Consider the following 22,554-nt stretch of genomic DNA (forward strand, 5'->3'; position numbering starts at 1 on the left):
CCAGCTTTCTTTCAGGTCACTCTTACTTTTAAAGCGAATACCTTTGGTGACTTGACCCAAAGCATAAACGGGAGTTACATCATGCCTTGATAAGCCTGATCTTCAATTTATGTCCCCACAGCCCACGAGACTTTCAAACATGCTGGTAAGTTTCTCAGTTCCATGCCATGTCTTTCAGAATACGTAAATACATTTATAAAAACAAAAATACTTCTGCATACTGGACTCACGTCTTTAGGCTTCTGTGATTATTTTTCTAGTTTGTGGATGCATAATTATTCACAATCTTGTTAGTTCTCTAATGACATTGAGCAGATTTTGAAAAATATTTTAATTAAGTTTTATATGTCTTCAGCAGGGATATTGGTTCAAATTATTCTAGACATTACATCTCTAAGTAATATATCAAAGTGTTAGTCATCAAATAACTGAGTAAATGGGAATGAAATTGAAAATGTGAACTGCAATCTTTTTTAGGCCTACAATTAAAGTATGGGTTTTCTACTTTTTATCCTGGCTTTCTTCTACACGCTTTATTTGCAGAAAATGATTGCAAGTTCTACTTGCAAAAAAATTGAAAAGCATTACAGATTGTTCTAACTGGACTTCTGGCCCAGGTAGAATGTTAAACCAGAAGTCCAGCAGGCCTGGCCCGTGTGCTCAAATGTATTTCCAAAGACAATTAAAAATAAGGACTTTTTCTATTGCTCTTTCAGTCACCATTTTTCCATTTTCTTCTTCCCTATTGAATATTCTAAGTTATTAATCATTCCTCTAACCTGAGTACAGACCAAACGTCATCATCTATGGTTTATCTGCTAATATCCAAGTCACTCAGGTAACATTTGGTGGGTCCAGAAACATATTTTGGTAACTCAGTCAATGAATTTAGGACCAAAATCATAGGCAAAAATCTAACACGATGAAGTTTGCTAAGGGGAGTACTGTTGCTGACTATTACCCTCATTATTACAGAAAACAATTGAATTCACTAAGGGAGACAATCTATTTTGAACATCTTTTGTCTTTCAGTTCATCACTTATGCAAGAAATATGTATTGATAGCATTTCTAACCTTCAATAAGACGGATGCAACTTCCAAATGCAAAAATAGAGTTGAAAAGGAAAGAGAAACAGTCTCAAAATCTTTGTTAAGAATAAATATATCCATTTCCTGGAATCTCTCTTTGTAATACACTCTTCTTCCAACTGAGGACAAGGTGATGCTTAAGGCTGAACCCTCATTGCTCCCGGGAGTGGGGAAAGCAAAGACCGAGCTTTGTGATACTAGTAACGAACCCTGTCACGTAAGGCTTACACACCTGAAAAAATTAGCATCACAGACTAAAATTTTATGATTTGGTACTTCCTTGAAGAAGAAAAAAAATCACCATCTGCTCCTCTTGCTCTTGCATGCTTCTATTATAAACATGGAAAATAGAGTAGATCAAAATTCTCTAGGTCTGGCTGGGCTTCATTTGATGGGAGTGGGAGAAGATGAAGGCAGGGGTGTGACAGGAGAAGAAAAGCTGTCTCCACACAGTTCATACTCATGATGTCTGTGTACATTTGTCTGTCTTTGTTTCACGTCGCACCATAAAGGGCATCGCCTATGTGACGCTAAGCATCACAGCCTGCCTCTTTAGTATCCTCAGCCACGTGCACTCAGCAAAATCAATTTCTTAACAAATTTCAAAAAAATGATTTGCCTTGGAGAGAAAATTGGAGTTACTGACGTCCATATGAAGTGCAGAACATATTAAGAAAGAAAACCTTCAGACAGAGCCCTAACAATCTCTTCATGGCTCCTAAGTACTGTGATGGTACAGCCAAATTTAAAATATTCTTGGAATTCATGGCTCCTTGTTTTTGCATACCTGTTATTCCAGCTGTGAATCTCTGTTTTCTTTTTTGTTTAATTTCCTCTGAAAAATATTTTCAACTTCACCATTAATGAGAATATGTAATTAAAAATTTAGATAATGATAAAAATTTATGAATTTCTGATTTATCCTAAAATATATAAAGAAGCACATTACTTGCGCTTGGTTCTGTCTGATGTGTGAAGGTCAAAAGGCTGACCTACAGTCCGCAGAGTTTTAATCCAACACAAATCTAGGTGCTGCTATAAAGGGATCTGGTAAATGTAAAGGTTTTGAAAAAAAAAAAAGACTTTAAATCAGAGAGATTATCTTGGATAATTCACTTAATGAGGAAGCCTTAAAAGAAAGTTAGGTTTTTTCCCTAGGGAAAGACAGACAGACAGACAGAGGCAGATACTGACTGACTGGATCCCACCTCTGAATGCTATTTCCAGCCCATGCCCGTGGGGTCCCAGTGTGCTTGTGATCTTCCCATCTTGTCTGCTTTATGGACTACAGACTGTGGACACGAGACTTGCCTAGCAAGACCTTACAATTGCGTCAGCCAATTCTTTACAATCAAATTCTCTCTCTCTCTCATTCTCCTCTTTACAGGTTTTAATTCCTTGCTTGAACCCTGACTGATAATTAGTACAATGCTTTTTAATAAAAATCATCTGCATTGAAAGAAAACACATGCTTGAACTATAACGTAGAATCTAAGCTTCTGTAGAGAGTTTCTAAAACACATGCTTGAACTATAACGTAGAATCTAAGCTTCTGTAGAGAGTTTCTAAATTTGTATTTTTTTCTAACACTTTATTTTTTTAGAGCTGCTTTAGGTTCACAGCAAAACTTAGAGGAAGGTACAGAGGTTTCCCATACACCCCCGGCCCCGACACAGGCATTGCCTCTCCCATTACCAACATCTCCCACCCAAGTGGAATATTTGTGACAACTGGTGAACCTACATTTCCACATCATTATCACCCAAAGCCCATAGTTTATATTGAAGTTCACCGTTGGTGTTGTACATCCTATGGGTTGGGACAAATGTTTAATGATATGTATCCATCAATACAGCATCACACAGAGTATTTTCACTGCCCTAAAAATCACCTGTGCTCTGCCTATTCTTCCTCCTGCCCGCCTCAACCACTGATCTTTCTTAGTGTCTCTAAATAGCTTTTTCCAGAATGTCATACAGTCATAATTTTACAGTATGTAGCCTTTTCAAATTGGCTTCTTTCACTCTGTAATATGCATTTAAACTTTCTCCGTGTCTTTTCACGGCTCAATAGCTCTTTTTTTTTTTTTAGTGCAGAATCATATTCTATTGTCTGGATGTACAACAGTTTATTCATCCATTCACCTATTGAAGGACATCTTGCTAGCTTCTAAGTTTTGGCAATTATGAAGAAATCTGCTATCAACATCCACGTGCAGGTTTTTGTGTGGACATAATTTTCAGTTCACTTGGGTAAATAGCAAGGAGTGCAATTGCTGGATTCTATGGGAAGAGGATGCTTATTTTGTAAGGAACCACCCGTCTGTACTTCGAAAGGGGATTTTTCATTCCCACCAGCAATGAATGAGAGTTTGTGTTGTTCCACATCCCCACCAGCATCTGGCATTGTCAGTATTCTGCATTTTGGCCATTCTAATGTGTGTGTAGTTGTAACTAGTTGTTTTAAATTGCATTCCTCTGATGACATAGGATACAGAGCATCTTTTCACGTGCAGATTTTTGCCATCTGTGTATCTTCTTTGATAAGATGTCTCCTAAGGCCTTTGGCCCATTTTTAATGGGGTTGTTTGTTTTCTTACATTGAAGCTTAAGAGCCCTTACATATTTTAGATACAGTCTTTCCTCAGATGTGTCTTTTGCAAATATTTTCTCCCAGTCTGTGTTTTTATTTTCTTAACAATGTCTTTTGCAGAGAAAATTTTAAATGTTATTAAACATTAAAATGTTATTAACATTTAATATTAAGTCCAGATTATCAAGTCTTTTTTTCTTTGTTGTTGTGTCTAAATAGTCATTGCCAAAACCAAGGTCATTTAAGTTTTCTCATATGTTGTTTTCTAGGAGTTTTAAAGTTTTGCTTTTTACATTTAGGTCTGTGATCCATTTTGAATTAATGTTTTTGAAGGATGTTAAGTTCTTTGTCTATTTCTTTTTTTTTTTTTTTTTTGCCTATCGATGTCCAGTTGTACCAGCACCATTGGTTGAAAAGACCTAAAGTTTTTTTAATGGATGTTTCCTTTGCCTCTAGAGAAGGGCAAACCATTTCCTCTATTTCTTATATTGGCCCTGGTTAAGACCCATCACAGTGATTTCTTGAAAAGGGTCAAGAGGAGAAAGTTTCTCCCCCAACTGCACTCAAGTCTGTCTCCTTATAATGCAGTCAACTTAATTTCTTTTCTAGGCATGTTAAATAGAATAAAACTTAAGAAACAAAGTAAAAATTCTTCAGGAATAATTTTCCCTCTGCTACAGAGACAATGATAAAAATCTTTTGTCACATTTCATACTCACATATGCATTTCATAGTTTGTGAATTCATCATATTCCAGTAAATCTCTATAAATTATAGATACACAATATAAACACAGATAATTTTACTATTCTATGTCATATCAGTGTGACTTTACCACGGAAATAAGATTAAGTAAAATGTTTTGGAAAAAGAGATTCAACAGTGTGTTTCTGGCAAAATGTTACATAGAAGTTGATTTTAACTGCTGAGATCTGTCACCTACATAAAATCAAGTTCCCAATGCTGCAAGTTTTTGGCCTCAGCATCTTTTCCGTCATTCAGCCTGGTGCTCTTGCGGACCACAAGAGTATCTCATATACATAATGAATATTTTAATGAGCCTCTGATTCCAATCTTAGAAAATGGATTTCCTCTTCCTGTTTCCTAATAGTATTTATATTGCCTAAAGGAATTTAACCCTGACTCTTTTCGCCTCAAAATTCTTTAAGATGGAGTGCTGTGGTTTCATAAAATAAATTAGGTTACGACTTCATAACTTTATCAAGTTCAAATAGTTACATGTTAAATTTCCGAGACAGTGAGTCTACAGCCTACAATACACAGGGTGCTTTGTCAATGTATGGTTTTGAATGTAATATTTTACAAATTATCAGGAAGTAGTTTTATTTTGGATTACCTTATCTGTGAAAAAAAAAAACAGTCACAGCTTCTCTCTTTGAGGAAAAACTGATGACTTTAATATTTGAAACACATTTGCCAATTATTCATTTTAATGAGGCTCTAAAAGGCAGTATACATTTTTAAAACGACCAACTGCAGAAGGTCATGCATCTACATCTTGTTATTCTAGGAATTAGCAACATGAAAAGAGCAATGCAATGATATTTCAGAGCAGTTCTAACTCCAGTGAGAAGACTGTATCACAGTATATCTGTATTGTTCAGTAGCATATTTATCTATATATAACAGAAAACCTAAGCAAAGAGCATCTTAAAAATATATATGTTCATGTATAACTGAAAAATTGTGCTCTACACTGGAATCTGACACAACATTGTAAAATGACTATAACTCAATAAAAAAAAAGTTAAAAATTTTAAAAATAAATAAATAAATAAAACCCAATAATAATAATTGATTTGTCCCACACAATAAGTTGGAAGACAGGAGACAGGGCTGGTGTGGCTGTTCAGGCTCTTTCTACCCTTTGTGTCTGCACCCGCAGCAGGCAGACCCTCCGTCTCCACGCTTTCTAATTAATGGAAGCAAGAGTCCTGCTATTCATGTGTGTGTTCCAGGAAGGGAGATAAAGAAAGTTTAAGGGGAAAAAAAAAATTACACATAGTAAGACTTTTTTTTTTTTTTTGATTTAGGATATGCTCCACATTCAGGGACTTGAACGTGTATTTCTCATTAGACGTTTTTCTATTGTGTGAACCACCCTACCCCGCAACCCCGAGTTAGAAAGAATGTTATTAGATGAAGTATTTGGTTTACTAGCCCTTACAGTATGAAAAGGCAAGTAAGAAGAGCGTTTGTAACAGACATTGAGTGAATTAACGTCAAGTCCTTTTTTTGTTTTGTTTTGTTTTGTTTTTACTACTGTGTAACAAACCATCTCAGAACCTAGTGGTTTAAAATAACAATTTTATTTGATTTTCAAAAATTTCCAAAGAATTTAGGAAATGACCAACTGCTCAGTTTATCTTCGATCCGCAAGGTATAAGCTAGGGCTGTTGCAAGCACAGCAAGAGGATTACAACACAGAGCAGAGAAGCCATCAGAGTTTCCAGCAATATCACAATGTTGTAGAGACAAAATTCTGAGTTTGAGAATGCCAAGGAACCCCAAACTTGAAGGTTCAAAATCCTAGACAGAACGGAGATACAGAGAAATGAATCTGACATTCCAGTTTCCCCTGGATGCACATGCCAATTTCTTAAGCTGTCGAAGGCAAAGACATACACTGGTAAGTACAAAGCTTCTAAAAAGCAGAGTTTTGATCGGCCTTATAGTGCCAGGGAGACAAAAGTTGAGAATAGAATCTGCCAAAAAGGAAAGACTCTAGAATCTAGCACATCCCAGCTCTCAGCGGGGAACCTGGAGATCCAGGGGTTAATCAGAAGGACAGTCTGAGAAAAATTATACTTAAGTGAGCTCAGTTTCTGCTCTACTCAAAAATTAGAGACTCAACTCATTCTAGAGAAAAATAATATTATCAAATTGTCAAAAATATTTCATAGTTATCCAGCTAAAGTGGATTGACTGGTATATCCAAAAAATGGAAATGCTCAAGTCCTATCTCTGGTACCGGTGAACGTGACCTTATGTGGAAATAGGGCTTTGCAGATGTAATCAGGCTGAGATGTGACCATCACAGGTTAGGGTAGAACCTAAATCCAATGACTGGTGTCCTTTTAAGAAGAGGGGAGGACACACAGTGAAGCACGTACGCAAGAAATAACAGCGTGCTGATGGAGTAAGGGACTGGAGTGATACACCTGTGAGCCATGGATGCCAAGGATCACCAGTAGCCACCAGAAGCTGGAAGAGGCAAGGAATGATTTCTTCCCTGAGGACTTCACAGAGAACACAGACCTGAACACCTTGATTTCAGAACTGTGAGAGAATACATTTTTATTGTTTTTAGCTACCTACTTTGTGGTTCTTTGTTGCAGTAGCCTTAGGAAATAAGCACATCCACATTCAACTAGATAGTACCAGGAATGTTCAGAAACAGACCTAGAGAGAGTCGATAATGGATTCAGAGCAACAAATGGCACAATTATTACAATTATCATAACAACTATGGAAAATACGTTCAAGAAAATATGTAAGATTTTGGAAACTCTTACCAGATAATTAAAATTTATGAAAAGTGTCAGGTGAAAAGTCTAGAAATTTAAAAAAAATATATAATAAAATTGTGACTCAGATAAATAATTTGAACAGCATGTTGGAATCAACGGAAGAGAAAATTAATAAACCATTAGAAGGACTAGTAGAAAATATTCAGTCTGAAGAGTGGAATGTCAAAGGAATAAAACTATAGAAAATACAGAAAAATATACGACATGGTGAAAAAGCCTAACGGTTGTATGACAGGAGTTCCAGCAAAGCAGGAGAGAAAAAATGAAGCAGAGAAATATTTGGAAAAATAAGTTAACAATTTTCTAAAACCAGTGAGAAACATCACTGTATATCTTCAGGAAACTCACTGAACACCAGTAGTGTATGTAAAAAAGAAATCACTGTAGATTTTCAAATCATAATGAAACAAAATATGAAAACAAAGATAACATCTTAAAAGAAGTCAGAGAATAAAGGCATATTCTTAAAAAGAGCAACAGTAAGAAAGAAGGCTAAATTTTTAATGATGACAACGGAAGAATAAACTTATTGAAATTCCTAGTTTAATTCATATATAAGAAAAGAATAGTCAAATAGCAAAGATTTATGTATTCATCTCAGGAATGTAGAAAAAGAACAGAACATTAAACTCAAAGAAAGTAAAAGAAAAGCATAATGATAAAAACAGAAGTCAATGAAAGAGATAATAAATACACAATGGAGAAAATCAACCAAATAAACTATTTTGGGGGGAAGATTACTAAAATTTATAGATCATTGTAAGATTAATCAAGAAAAAATAGAAAATAGCAGGAATAAAAAGGGGACAATATTACAGATTCTGCAGATCTTAAAAAGTTCATAAGATGATATCATAAGTAACTATGGCCAATAAATATTAACTTTTTCAAGAAAATAAAACTACAAACTTTTTTTAAACCTTGGAACAGGCAAAGAATTTTTTTTAAACTGGTCTAAAATAAAGAAAAACATAAATCAACTGAACTACACTGAAACCAAGAATTTCTGTTCATTAAAAGACACACTATCAAAATTATGAAAAAGAAGCCACAGAATAGAAGAGGAGATTTGCAATATTTATATCTGACAAAGAACTTGTATCCAAAATACATAAAGAACTTCTACAAATGAATAAGAACAATACAGAAAGTCCAAGTCTTCAAAATGGGTAAAAATCTTGAGTACTCACTTTACAGAATAGAACATGCACATTGTCAATAAATACATACAAATCTGTTCACCCTTCTAAGTCATCAAAAAAAAAAAGACATCAAAACCACAGCATGATCCCATGCCACCAATGTGATAACCACTGCAGCAGCAAAAGGAAGACTGACCATCAAGGCTGAAGGAGTGAGGATGAAGAGCAACCGGAGTGCTCAAACAGTAGTGTTTACTCTTGCTCCCATCACTTTGAAAGACGCCTTGCCCTGCACTCTGATGCAGTGATTTCCATTGTGAGGTAAATACCCATGAGAACTGTTTCCACAGTTGACCAAACAATGCATACAAGGATGTTCATAGCAGTGCTATTTATAATAAAAATAATAATAAAAAACTGCAACCAGATGTTCACCATTAGAATAGAGAAAGATATTGTACATTACAGCAAATACCACATAGCACTGAGAATGAATGAACAATTGCTATACTCACATCAGATCTGAATCTCACAAACACAATTCTGAATGGGTGAAAACAGACACATGCTATGTACTGAATGATTTAATTAATTAAAAAAAACAGATAAGCAACAAACCTATAGTGTTAGAATTCAAGATAACGGTTATTTTCAAGTGTGGCTTAATTACTGAGAGAGAATGAGTGGGGCTTTCTGAGGCATTGATCATATTCTATTTCTTGAGGTAGGTGCCAATTACATCTTTGCTTTCATTTTGCCAAAATGTATTGTTTTATGTACTTTTCTGTATATATATTTCCATAAAAATTTATTTAAATATGAAATAATGTCAGTTAGAGCCCACAACCAAAGCGCTATGAAGCAGGCGGTAGAGGTCTAATCACCCCAGCTTTAGAGCCTGAAAGGTTCGGGTCTGAATGTTGGCAGTGCAATTTCTGGTCTCTGTGGCCTTGAAAAAAATTACTTAACATCTCTGAGAACTCAATTTGGGCATCTTAAGAAATGAAAGAGCAGTGTTTCTACAGTGGTCAGAATTCTCTTTAAGTCCTCCCTACTGTGATGCACTGGGTTGCCAGTTTTGCTGACGACTCTGGCCTCCTACTCTAGGTAATCTCCAGGACGAGTTGCCTGCTGGTTTTCTCTACTGGGTCATTTTGTTTCTCACTTTTCCAGGGCTCTGTAATGTGGCTGAGTAACTAATGTGATCAATGGATGCATTTAAATCAAGGTAATAACCACTAATTTCTAATTTCTGAGGCACTATTTCAATGCCATACAATCTTTAAACAAATGGACCTTTAAAGGGATGGATGCTTTGAGGATCCTAAGCTCTGTGGGAGATACTTTGGGACACACTACTTACCAGTGTGGCTCAGGCTTCACAGGATTCCCATCATTAAGTTAATTAACACATTCATCACCTCATATATTTACCGTTTTGTTTTGTTTTGTTTTGGTGAGAAAGGTGAAGTTCTCTTAGCAACTTTCAGTTATACAAAACAGTATTTTCTAAGTTACCATTAGATCCTCAGGACTTACTCAGTTTATAACTGAAAGTTTGTACCCTTTTACCAACCTCTCTATGTTTCCACTACCCTCAGGCTCTGGCCACCAAAGTTATACTCTCAGTTTCTGTAAGTTCAACTTTTTTGTTTATTTGTTTTTTTCAGATTTCACATAAAGTTGTACCATGCAGTGTTCTATCTGACTTGTTTCCCTTTAAAAAAAAATGACCTCCAGGTTCATTAATGTTGTTGCCAATGGAGGGATTTCCTTCTTTTTTAGGGTGAATCCCACATTTTCTTTATTCATTCATGTACCAATGAACACAAGTTGTTTCCATACTTCGGTTATTGTGAGCAATGCTACAATGAATGTGGGAGTAGATACCTCTTTGAAATCCTGATTTTGTCCCTTTGAATATACACCCAGAACTGGGATTGCTGGATCATACGGTATTTCGGGTTTTTGTTTGTTTTTCTGAGGAACTTCCATGCTGTTTTCCATAGTGACTGTACCAGTTCATGCACCAGTTTACATTCTCACCAACAGTGCACAAGGGTTCCCTTTCTCCACATCCTCGCCAGCATTTCTAGCTTATTTTTTTGGCTGACGGCCACCCTAACAGGTGTGAAGTGGCATCTCATTGTGGTTTTGATTTGCATTTTGATGATCAGCGATGTTGAGCACTTTTTCATGTACCTGTTGGTCACCTGTATGTCTTCTTAAATAAAAAATGTTTATTTAGGAACTTTGCCCATTCTTTAAAATGGGCTATTTGATTTTCGCTTTTGAGATGTATGAGTTCTTTGTATATTTGGATATTAACCCCTTACCTAATACGTGGTTCTCAAATCTTTCCTCCACTCTGTAGGCTGCCTTTTCATTTTGCTGATTGTTTCTTCTTGCTGTGCAGAAGCTTTTCAGTTTGATGTAGTCCCACTTGTTTATTTTTGTCAGGCTTCATGTCTTAGCTTTACTGTTATCTCCTGTGTTATGTCTTGCCTGATACCCAGGCACAGATGTCACTCTGTGATACTGAGATGCTCCTCCATGTAACAGTTCCACAAATGATGTTTGCTTATCTTTAGTCCGCAAGCTCATAGAGGCTAATCTTTCATTCCCTTCTTTGTATCGTTGTGCCCAACAGAGTCCTCAGTAATCAGAAGTCACTCAGTAAATATTTGTTGAAAATAATTGTACACAGAACAGTGCCTATCTTAAAGAGCTTGACCTGGTAATAATTTAGAGTTTCTTCACATAGACAGTTTTCTTTAAATATACATGAGCTAATTCTGAACTTGAGTTTTCTGACAGATTTAAGGATTCAATTTTCCAATAGGAAATCACCTTCAGGCAGAAGGTTCTCAGGTTAACTGTTTATTTCTGGTTGTGAATCTCTACTCCCCAAAGAACCTGCCTCTGGAGCCAGCTGATCTAGGGGCTGACTCAGGACTCAGGCAGCACGAGGTGTCTTCATGAGGATGTTGGCTCAGCGCAGAAGATCAGTGGTATCATGTCCTTGGTGCATCCACTGATCAACAAACTCAAAGACTCTTTGGAAGATGGAGAGGGTGACCTAAAGGAGACACTCCTATTTTCCAGCAGCACGTACAGGGCAACGGTGAGAACCAAAAGGAAAGACGCCACTGCCGTGACCTAAATATTCATAATGAATACACTGCTGCACCAGGCTCTGTTGCTTGGTTTCTAAAGCCCATTTCATCCTTTTATCTTCACAGCAATTTTATACTTTGGATCAGACTGAGCCTTTCCCTCCACCACAGGGATGGGCCTAATTGACATAAGACATAAGACATACAATCTGATTCTCTAGATTCCACGGTAGGCAGACCAAAGCCACTGATGACATCATGACAGTCCCATGGCCACAGGGATGAGGTCATAGCGTGGAAACAAAACCACGCAGCTTAAAGCAGTATTGACAGAAATACAAAGTTACTTTTGGCATCGCCAAAATGATTTTTAAAGTATGTGCATAATACAATGGAAGAGGAAGTACACAACAAGTATGCCTGGAAATAAAATAGGTACATAATAAAAAAAAAAGTCCTATGTAATCATTTAAAGCTTAAGCTTCAACGGGAGATCATAACGAGCTTAAATAACGTCAGATGAGGGACCTAGAATCAGAAGGATCAGTGAGCAAGAGGAGGTGAACTTGCACCCCGTCCACTCAGACTGCATGGTTTCATTACTGGTTCAATGCCAGGTTAATAATCGCCATCAACTGTCACATTTACTTTAGGCTTTTCTGAGATGATATTAACGGTGCACTGACATTGCAGAACTTGGGATTTCTGTCAAGTAAGTGTGTCAGGGCAGGAAGCTTAGGTGGGGCACTCCATTACACAGTACGCAGGCAAATGTAGGTCTTTGTTTTTTTTTTTTTTAATTAAGGTGTATATAACACTGTATTAGTTTCAGGCATACAACATGATGACTCAATATTTGCATATATTGCAAAATGATCACTAAAATGTGCAGTTAACATCTGTCACCAGTTACAAAATGTTTTTCTTGGGACGAGTACTTCTAAGACCTACTCTCTTAGTGGATTTACTGCAGCAGTTTAATTAGTATAAATAATGTTTAAAATGTCATAAAATCGTAATTTCTCACACTTTATTCCTCCTAATGGAATCTGGTGGGGGATAACACAGTTAGGAAGACCATTAATCAAGTTAGCCGAAATGCACCACACTTGGAGATCAGATTTAGGTGGATTTTTTTTTCAAAAATGAATTAAAGATTTTTTAAATGAATATCTTAAGTCATATTCAAACATATTACCAGTCTTTATTAATATGCTAAAGAGAGAACAAAACTATTTTTTCAGGTATGTATCTCATTATGACCAATTCAAAATGATCTGCCTTGTGTGATAGGAGTATGTAATTTTGCATATACAGATTTCCAGCTGATTAAATAATTGGAGACATGACATCTATTAAGAAAATACCCTGTTTTGATTGACTGGGAAAGATTTAGCCTTTTTCTTCACATACTAAAAATAGTTTAAACGAACTGACTCAAGAAGCTATTAATGCCCAAATCTGTTTATGGGGACATAGAAAGAATAAAAGCTCAAATTTAATTAGAAAATAAACATTTGGCTTAGAGGAGATGTGAATTATATCATACAATATTTACCATATAATTTTTAATACACTAACATTTTATTTGTAAAAATAATGTTACAAACTATTAGACTTTTAACAGTAGTTCATTTTTTTCCTCCAGATAAAATTTTAGTTTTTTTAAACATATATTTTACATTTCTTCTTTGTCTTAAAAATATTTGAATTCTAGAAAAGAAGTTAGAGTTGATTGCTTATTATCCATATATAAAAGGGACTATATTAACAATTTATTCCTATAATTTTATCTAGATAATCCCCGTGCATGATTTATCTCCCCCATTACCTATAACTGAACCTCCTCCTCCTCCCCACTCCTCCTCTGAATGTTGAGAAGCCCTGGAGCCAATTACAGCAAGTTCATGTCCAGTCATGTGCTCTTACTGATGGCAGATGCATATACAGAACTTTCTACTAGAAATCCCATATGAACACTGAGGAGGCATCTCAAATCCACTATGTTCAAAACAATACTCTTGATCCCCTATTCCCTCCACAAACGGTTGCTTTTGTGTCCCAAATCTTCGATCCCAAGATAAACCCACGTCTTGAGTTAGAAGACTAAGCATTGTTTTTGGTTCCTATTTCCCCTTCTTTTCCAACACTTGTCTTTCAGCAAATCCTGTCACATTTACCTTTAAACTGGAGCCGACTCTGACTACATACCTCCACATCCACTGCTAATAATCTGGCACAAGTCTCCATTACCTGATACCTGCCTGCACCACTTCAAGCTAAATGGTCTGTATGCTTATGTTCTTCACTTTCATTCCTCTTCTCCACTTAAGAGTCCAGAATAATTTTTAATAAATGGATCAGAGCATGCCGCTCCCCAGTGAAAATGACTTCTCATCTCATAGAGGCAAGAAATAGTGTTTTAAACGGCCCACAAGGGCCTTCACAGCCTGAATCTTTGTACCCCACTTGCTATTCTTCTCTCAGTCTAAGAAGGCAAGGAAGACCTTGTTCAAGGATATTGAAACAAGGGAGAAAGGCCATGACTGAGTCCGAACTCAGCCTGCGTGAAACAGAAGAAACAGGGTTTTTAAGAACTGGGATTAGGGAGGAGAGATCTTAGACCATCTGAGTTACTAAGTGGCTTTACTCAAAGGAAAAGTAAACATTTCATATCTTCATGATAGGAGGTAGTTCTATACCTTGGGTCAAGGTACCCACCTAAGTGAGGCTCCTATACTATCTTCCTTAATAGTTACCTTTCAAAGGGATGGTTCCTAGGTCCTTGGCAAATACATCCCTGGGTTGTGAAATGGGAAAGAGCTTTTAAAAGATACATGTCAAAGGGCAGGGAAAGAGTTTACAATTACAGTCGTTCTAAGATAAATGCTCCAAAAAAGGGGAGGTCGATCACTTTCTTACATGCTAGCAATAGACAAGTAAAATTTGAAATTAAAAACACAATACCACTTACATTAGCACCCCCAAAATTAAATACCTAAGTATAAATCTAACAACATACATACAAGATCTATATGAGAAAAACTACAAAACTCTGAGGAACAAAATCAAAGGAAAACAAAAAAAATGAAGAGATAATCCATGTTCATGGATGAGAAGACTATATTGTTAGCATGTCAGTTCTTCCTAAAATGATCTATAGATTCAATGCAGTACCAATCAAAATCCTAGAAAATGGTTTTGTGAATACTGACAAATTGACTCCAAAGTTTACATGGAGAGGCAAGACTTGGAATAAGGTAATACAAATTGAAGGAGATAAAATTGGAAGAACTGATGACTCAACTTAAAGACTTCTTATAAAGCTAAAGGAATGAAGACAGTGTGGTATTGGTGGAATAATAGACAAATAAATCAGTGAAACAGAATAGAGAATCAGAAAGAGACCTGCATAAGTATAGTCAACTAATACATAGTAAGTATGTCAACTGATGTTTGGCAAAGGAGCAAAGACAATCCAGTGGAATGGTGCTAGAACAACTGGATATCCACATGCAAAAGGATGAATCTAGACACAGACCTTACACCCTTCATTAATTCTAAATGGATCACCGACCTAAATGTAAAATGCAAAACTATAAAATTTCAAGAAGATAACACAGGAGAAAACCTAGATGCCCTTGGGTATGGCAAAGACATTTTAGATACAACATCAAAGATACCATCCATGAAGGAAAAACTGATAAACTAGACCTCATCAAAATTAAAAGCAACATCAGAAGACTGGGAAGACCAGCTACACACTGGGGAACAATACTTGAAAAAGACACGTCTGAGAATTAATTGACAGTTTTGAGGATAATAAAATTAGCAAAGGTGTTCTCCTGTTTCATTCCCATCATCTGTATTTACAAGGAAACCCGTGAGCTAACACAAGTATTTCAAAATAAACTTCCCCTCTGCTTCAATATATCCAAAAATCTCAAACACAGAATCTCAAAAAGGAGATGACAGCATGTCTTTGAATAAATTTGTATGGAAGGGTGAGAATGAAAAAAAATTGACTTTCATGGCCAAAGGCTCTTAGAAATCAGGGCGTGGGGCAAAAGCTCACGTGCTAATGCTGCTGTGGAGCGCACTCCCAGGGAAGCAGATGGGTGATGCAGGATGTGCCGACTGTGCAGGCTCGCTGGCTGTCTGCACTGAGGCTCTCTAAAGCTACTGCATCCCTGAGCCACATCTGCAGTGGGAGACAGAGAATTTATCTACTGAGCATTGCACGGCATAGCAGGACACGAGGTCCTGTTGGACGTGCCTGTGAGCCCCCTGAGGGACCAGCAGCAGCTGGCCCACTGACTTCAAGCCCCAGTAGGCCCTGGCTTTCTGCAGCAGCAGCAGGAACAACAAAAGTATGGACACAGCACAAACTCTAGGAAATCCCCAACCCACAGGTCAAGGGAATTTCAGAAATCTGTAAATCTGACGATGTCCACTCTGCAGGCCACTCAGACTGGTTTGCCCCATCTTATAATAATCAGATTTTTCCTGGAATTAAAAATGACTTTCTTTCTGGAGTGGGACACGAAGGTGGGGAGTAGAATCCGTCAAGGTGGTAGCAAGTTGCCATCTAAAAAGAAATAAGCATTGCTGCGTATCTGCTCTGGAGTCTATCACTGACAACCAGCACGACCCTCTTCCATCGTCAACACTCAGTTTCCTTCACCCTGGACAGCACTCCGGCTGCTCTGGTTTGCTCGTCTGGTTGTATGATCCAACTCTTAACCCCTGAGGGGTTTGCGTCCTTAGCCATCTCACCCTTGTCGGGCCATGGTTGCTGACATGTACAAATGATGGCCATCACTGGGCACCCCGACACATCCCAGCACCAAGAGACTTGTTTCCAGACTTCCTCCTATTCCCGTGTGGCAGCTACGCTGGACGTTTACGCTAATCAAGGCTGATTATTCCTGCCAGTTTCGTAACTCCTTCACTTGCCTTCTGGTCCTTTGGCCAGAGGATACTAAAGTGATCAGATGGCAGCAAGAGCTCTCAGTTCAATGGAACCTGACAGAAGCTTCCTGCCCCTGGGAACCGGAACTCTAACAGGCAGAGTTTAAGACTGTGGACCGAAAAACATAAATCCCACAATTACATCCTTAATGCGGTGGTGATAGAAGCCAGACCTACTTTTACCCTTTGGTTCCTGCCCCTGCACATGGCACATACTGGGGACGTAGTACTGTCTGTCAGCCACCACATCAGCGCATACACCTTGTGGTAGAGGATGATGTCCCAAACCCACAAAGTATTTTCCCTGAGTTGACACTCTTAGCTGAGCTTCCAGATTGGCTACGTGTGGCTAATAATGCACATAAGGCCAGTGAATCCTTCTGTCATCTGCCATAAAAGAGTCTCTTGGTCACAGACAACGTGTAGAATATTAAGTCTATAGAGCTGGCCTTCTATGAACGGAGAAGTAAATCGCTATCCAGGGCAAAGATTAATTCTAGTAATGAAAATCAGCTGCCTCTTCCAAGGGGCAAGGGGACAAGTGTAACTGGACTCCCACCAGATGGCTGGTGGCCTCATGAAGAAACAACACCATACTGAGGAGTCAGCATGTGCAGTCTTTCCCAGGTAGCGGGGGACATGAGGAGAAACACTGCATCTTCTATCTCAGAGAGGTTGTTCAAGGATGCTTCAAGTGTCTGGATTCCTAAAACCGTACCAATGTTGCAGGCTCCTGAATCTTTTTGGTGTTCAGGAGGCAGCAGAGTTGCTCCAGTATTTCTTGTCTCTTCTAGGGTAAGTTCACCGAGTGATGATAGCAACAGCCCAGAGCCTCAGCAGACACGTAAAATCCCCAGAGGGAGTAGCAGTGACAGAGAAGCCAGAGTCCTGTCCCAAAGACACTGGTGGCAGAGCAAACCTCTGCAAGGGCAGCTGCAGCCAGAAAGCAAAGCAAACACACTGAGCCGCTATGTGCAGACGCTAGAACCATCTGTGCCCATTTGTGAGTTTCCTTAAGTTTTTATATAGACTAAGGTCCCGCTGGTAATATTATGTATATTGTGCAGCTAATTATTAGTCATTAATTGAATACTTAATGATCCTCAGAGTTTGGGAGGCAACTTCAATACGAGAGACAGAGGTGAGCAGAAGGACGATCATAAGAAAGAAGGATTCTCGTGGATTAAAACATTCACAGTAGGGAGCTAAATGAGTGGAAAGGCTACCAAAGGATCAAGGGAAAGAAGTCAGTGACTCAATCTGGTTGCACTGATACTAACACCCAGCAGTGTCCATCATCCCATCTAAAGTGGCAGTTCAACTATTAATTGAAGGAAATGCATAGTAGTTTTGATAACAGCTATTTCATGCAACGCAATGTGCAAAATAACAACATGAAATATATGTAATATAAATAACATCAATTATCTGCAGGATATCACCTCTGTTCTCAGTCTTATAGAGACATTCAAGAATAAAGAAAAACGTATCCAGAGTCCATATCAGGTGTCCTACTTCTGGTGACGTCTCTACCAAAACTGAATCTATAGGTAAGAGTAACATTTTAATTCTAGATGAACAATTAAGTTATTCACTAATACTGTTTACTCCACCCACGTTGTACGTGATTTTGTGGGAGAGGCAGGCCTTACAAAAAAGATTAAGATGGAGAATGGTCAGTAACACACAGGTAGAAACTACTTGAAGCTCATGCAATACGCCAGTGAGTATATACGATACGGTATTTTTTCATTTTAGCCACTGCAGTCAGACTCCAGCTAAGCAAAATAAAGTGTTCACGAATGAAATACAAATGGCTTTTAAAAAATTTTAATTCAAAACCTGGACTTTGGCTTTCATGGGCCTTAGCCCAACTTACAGATGAAAAAAAAGCATTCGACATCCTTCCAGCCCTTAACACAGTGCATGTGCTTGAATTGGATCGAAGGCATAGATACTGGGTTCTGTCCTTTTGAATGCTGGAGCAGTATGACCTTGAGACTTCATTTGCTTCTCTTTGTGTGTATGTTTTGGATATGAAGAAAAAGATAAGAGTTTACATCTAAGTTTTTACCTGGAACAATTCCCCCTGGATTTAACACAGTAGCTATCAATCACATGCCAAAAGCACTTTAGGAGGAGAAGAAAGAAGAGAAACTCATTTCTGAATGATTTAGTCCCTGTCACTCTGTGCCTGACAGTACTGTCAGATTCCCCCACATTGTGTAATTTGTGGATGCAGAAGTTACTTTGTTCTCAGATATCAGAAGATGATAGGCCACAACGAACAAATGCTTCCCACACAACTTGTTAGGAATTTGAGCGAAAGAACAGGGCGTACTCCCATCTCACTCCTTGGGTGTTACCTGGATGTTGTTTCACTCTGTCTTTGTCAAGCTGTCCAACGTCACTTTAACATTTCTGGGCTTGTCCAAAGAGCGAACATTTGACAAAGGGTGTCTGGGCTACCGTCTCTTGTGATCGGTTCCTACCGAGCTTTGCACCAAGAGCACCACGTGCAACATTCCTCTGAGACAACCAGAGTGGCAGCCTACAGTGGGGCAGCCTGACTTCCAGGTCCACCTGCTGGGACCAGACACCCATCAAACTGTCCTGCTCCACAGGAAGTTCTGATCAATGCAGGCTTGGTATTTCTGAACCCTCTTGATAGGCAGAAAATCACCGGCCTAGAAATCAATATCCTAGTAGGCTGTGTAGGACCATTCAGAGAAGTGTAATACAATACATCTGGTAAAGTTTTGCTGTGCATTTTCACTTCTTATTAACTCCAACTCTTCAGTTCATTATGATAGAAAAATCAAAATTTGAAAAGGTCATTTGAAAGAAAGAGCCGTTGCTTTTACATCAATAAATACCTTGCGCGCCATACAATTCAACAATCCTAAATACATTGACATTGATGTCTACAATGTTAATCTAGAACCCAAATAGCTCTGAACGTCTCTGCCCTAGTGAGAAAACATCCATTTACAGTTGAGACAAATTATTCATCTTTTTAACACGAATGCGTAACAAAGCATCCATATATACTAAAAACATAAGGGTACCACCCTTGTTCTCTTGAGTCTTCCTAGCAGGGCTCAGCGATCGGAGAGCTATTTGCCTTTAAATTGCCTTTTTACACAGTTGAGGATCTCTTTCTCTTTCCAAGCTGTCTGAGGTTGTGTTGCTGCCAACAGACTCCTTTATTCTTTGACTTGTTTTATAGCCAATAATGAGCTACAAAATTCTATACCTCATCAAAATGATAAAAGCCGAAGCATTAGAGAAATCCTAAATTCTCTGTTAGGGAAGTGGGCCCATTATCCCAGCAGTCAGGCTCCCTGTCCTTAGCCCTTTCTGCTTCTCCTGACGAGAGACATCTAGAAACATTCACCAGAAAATTACAAAGTCAGTGAAATATAATTTAATACTGTTTTCTTTCTCTTACGCATTAATAAAGTTCCTGAGAGGAAGAAGGTGGAGTTATAAATTTTATTTTTGGCACCTAAGGAAAATACTCCACTTATACCGAAGAGTGAATAAGTAAGAAATAGTGTTTTGTTTTTTTTTTTTTTGTCTAGCAAATATGTGCTAGAGAGAAGCCTGGCAAGATTTCTTTTACCTCTAAAATGGTTATGAAATAAGACAGACTACCATCTGCAGAAACAGAAACCATAAACTCTCATCAGTATGCAAAAAAAAAAAAAAGACTTTTCTCAGTCTATGGTCATTTTCAGCTGGCAGTCCTGCTCCAAGGAGCAAACACAGTATGTGTTTTGCAGTGTTACCATTTTAAACTGCACACTTCCAAATCAGATTAAGGAGTTACAAATGGAAAAAGAAAATAATTTTAGCACTTGGAAAATTGTTTGGTTTGAAATTTCTTGAAGCACTGAACATGTTGGTGAACAAAATGAAAATTAAAGCTTTACATAATTCAGTGAAGGAAGAGAAACACCCAATTATCACTTGGATACTTTTAATTAAGTAAAATGTGATTATCTGAATTAGACAAAACTACCATTTCAGCAAAACTTTATTCCTAATATTTTGAGATGATTTTGTCATTATACGTTTGGAAAGAATAATACACCAATCCCTTATTCAATTTTTCACCTTCTAAATTTTGCAGTGCATCATTTTGCAAAATACTCTAGTAAAGATTTACTTTGCAGTATAGGAAACAGTGCGTAAGAATATGGAAACGCACATATTGTAGAGTAAAAATAAATGTCTATCTATGTCTGTGTCAGTGTGTCTCTTAAGAGGATGGAGAAGGGGTAGTTTAATGGAACTAGAAATGCAATATCAGATCCTATTTGCCCATCTAGAAATATGTGTAACGCTTCACAGTAAGTACCTATGTTATTAATAAAAAGATAGACAAATCTTTTAGAGTAAAGCTATTGGTTCCCAGTAAGTATTTGCTAATTGCATTTCAAGATGTGCTTTCACAGTGTGTAGGAGTCCAGGGGTCCCCACTGGTGCTTCGATGTTTGGCCATCCTGGTTCATGACCACCAACCCACAGGGATGCAAGTAGTTTGCAAGTTCCTTGCTAAGTCTATATGACTTTTTAGCTTTGTCTTGGTAGTGAGATGACCTTTCTAAATAAAATGGATGTGAAAAAAAGGTTTTATATTCAAATTATTAGAATTAATGTTATTACTACGATCAGACACCACTAAGGCAAATATGTACGCACTGTGTCACATAGAGGTGAGGGACCATGAGGGTTCTTCTTACATATTCACTTCCTTCATCTAAAATTACAGCTGACCCTTGAACAACATGGGTTTGAACTGCACAGCCCACTTATATGTGGATTTTTTTCAATATGTTCATCTTACAGATGCTTCACTAAGGATGGAGGAAAGTCTGTGTTTGATTAGAGATCACAATATGTGAAATTAAAAAAAAAACAAACTAGGATTTGAGTCCTGAGTCTATCCAAACTATTTCACCTTCCTGCCCTTGGGTGAGTTGTTTCTTTTGTTTTTGAGGCAGAGAGAGCTGCATTCGGATTTTCAACTGTGTATGTGTCAGGGGTGGGGTGGTCGGTGTCCGTAGCCAATCAAGGGTTAGGTGTACAAACATGTTTTTGGAGGGGGGGTGCAGTATGTTTTCCTACTTCTTTGGATCACTAGTAATTAGCACAGTGCCTGACACAAGGAAAACTTTTAAGGAGTTGTTTTTATAGTATTGAATTGCTTTGAGGACAGAGGAGTGTATGTGTATGTTCACCACCCAATGGACTATGCCATGTGAACAGTAAATGCTAAGTAAAAAATTTACCCAGTATTTAGGCATGTACTTCAGGGTTTTGGAATAAAAAGTCATTGAATTTAATGTGCTGTGTATTATGTCGTGAGGCTTACCTTATTCAGAATGCTCGTGGCCTGTGAGTGAGCCCAGGGAGGGCTCTGTTTCTGTGACACGTGAAATGTGAACATACTACTGTTCCCTATCTTTGGGGCCACTGGAAAAAAACAGGTTTCAGTTCTGACATGAAAAGGGCTTTAAAGTTGTCACTCTTATCTTTACAATGAGAAAAAAGCAGAATAAACTGAAAATCAACACCTCTTCTTGAACCAATCAGAGAACTGAGGTTACCAAGCATAATAAAACCCCCTAAATCTACATCAAGGCATATAATACTTGGACTGCAGAAAAACAAAGCAAAAATCTTAAGCCGCACCAGAGGAAAAAAATCCACCTTACTTGTAGAAGAACAAGGGTAAGAGTTACATCAGATTTCTCTTCACAAACTATATAGGTGAGAAAAGAGTGGAGTAAGTAATGTGCCGAATGAGTGAACTACCACCCTAGAATGCTACATCCGGAAAAATTACCCTTCAAAAGTGAAATAGACTTTTTCACACAAACAAAAACTGTGGGAATTTACTGCTTGCAGACCTGCCCTGTAGGATATGCTGAGAAGGAGAAGAAGGAGAAGAAGGAGAAGAAGGTAGAAGAAGGTAGAAGAAGGTAGAAGAAGGAGGAGAAGGAGGAGAAGAAGGAGAAGAAGGAGAAGGAGAAGAAGGAGAAGAAGGAGAAGGAGAAGAAGGAGAAGAAGGAGAAGGAGAAGAA

At 37.9% G+C, this 22,554-nt stretch overlaps 1 protein-coding gene across 8 annotated transcripts in view; it reads right to left on the reverse strand.

The window, feature by feature from the left end:
• The window catches only part of CDH7 (cadherin 7), a 286,378-nt gene that overhangs the window by 173,800 nt on the left and 90,024 nt on the right, over positions 1-22,554 (reverse strand). Inside the window, exon 1 of one of the 8 annotated variants that reach the window (XM_072952082.1) lies at positions 15,567-15,626. The exons of the other annotated variants lie outside the window; for them this stretch is intronic. The gene's annotated coding sequence lies outside the window, so the exon portion shown is untranslated. Of the gene's footprint in view, positions 1-15,566; positions 15,627-22,554 lie in introns of those variants that run through there. 8 annotated transcript variants of the gene reach the window in all.

This window comes from Vicugna pacos, chromosome 30 (genome assembly GCF_048564905.1).
Source record: "Vicugna pacos chromosome 30, VicPac4, whole genome shotgun sequence".
NCBI lineage: Eukaryota > Metazoa > Chordata > Mammalia > Artiodactyla > Camelidae > Vicugna > Vicugna pacos.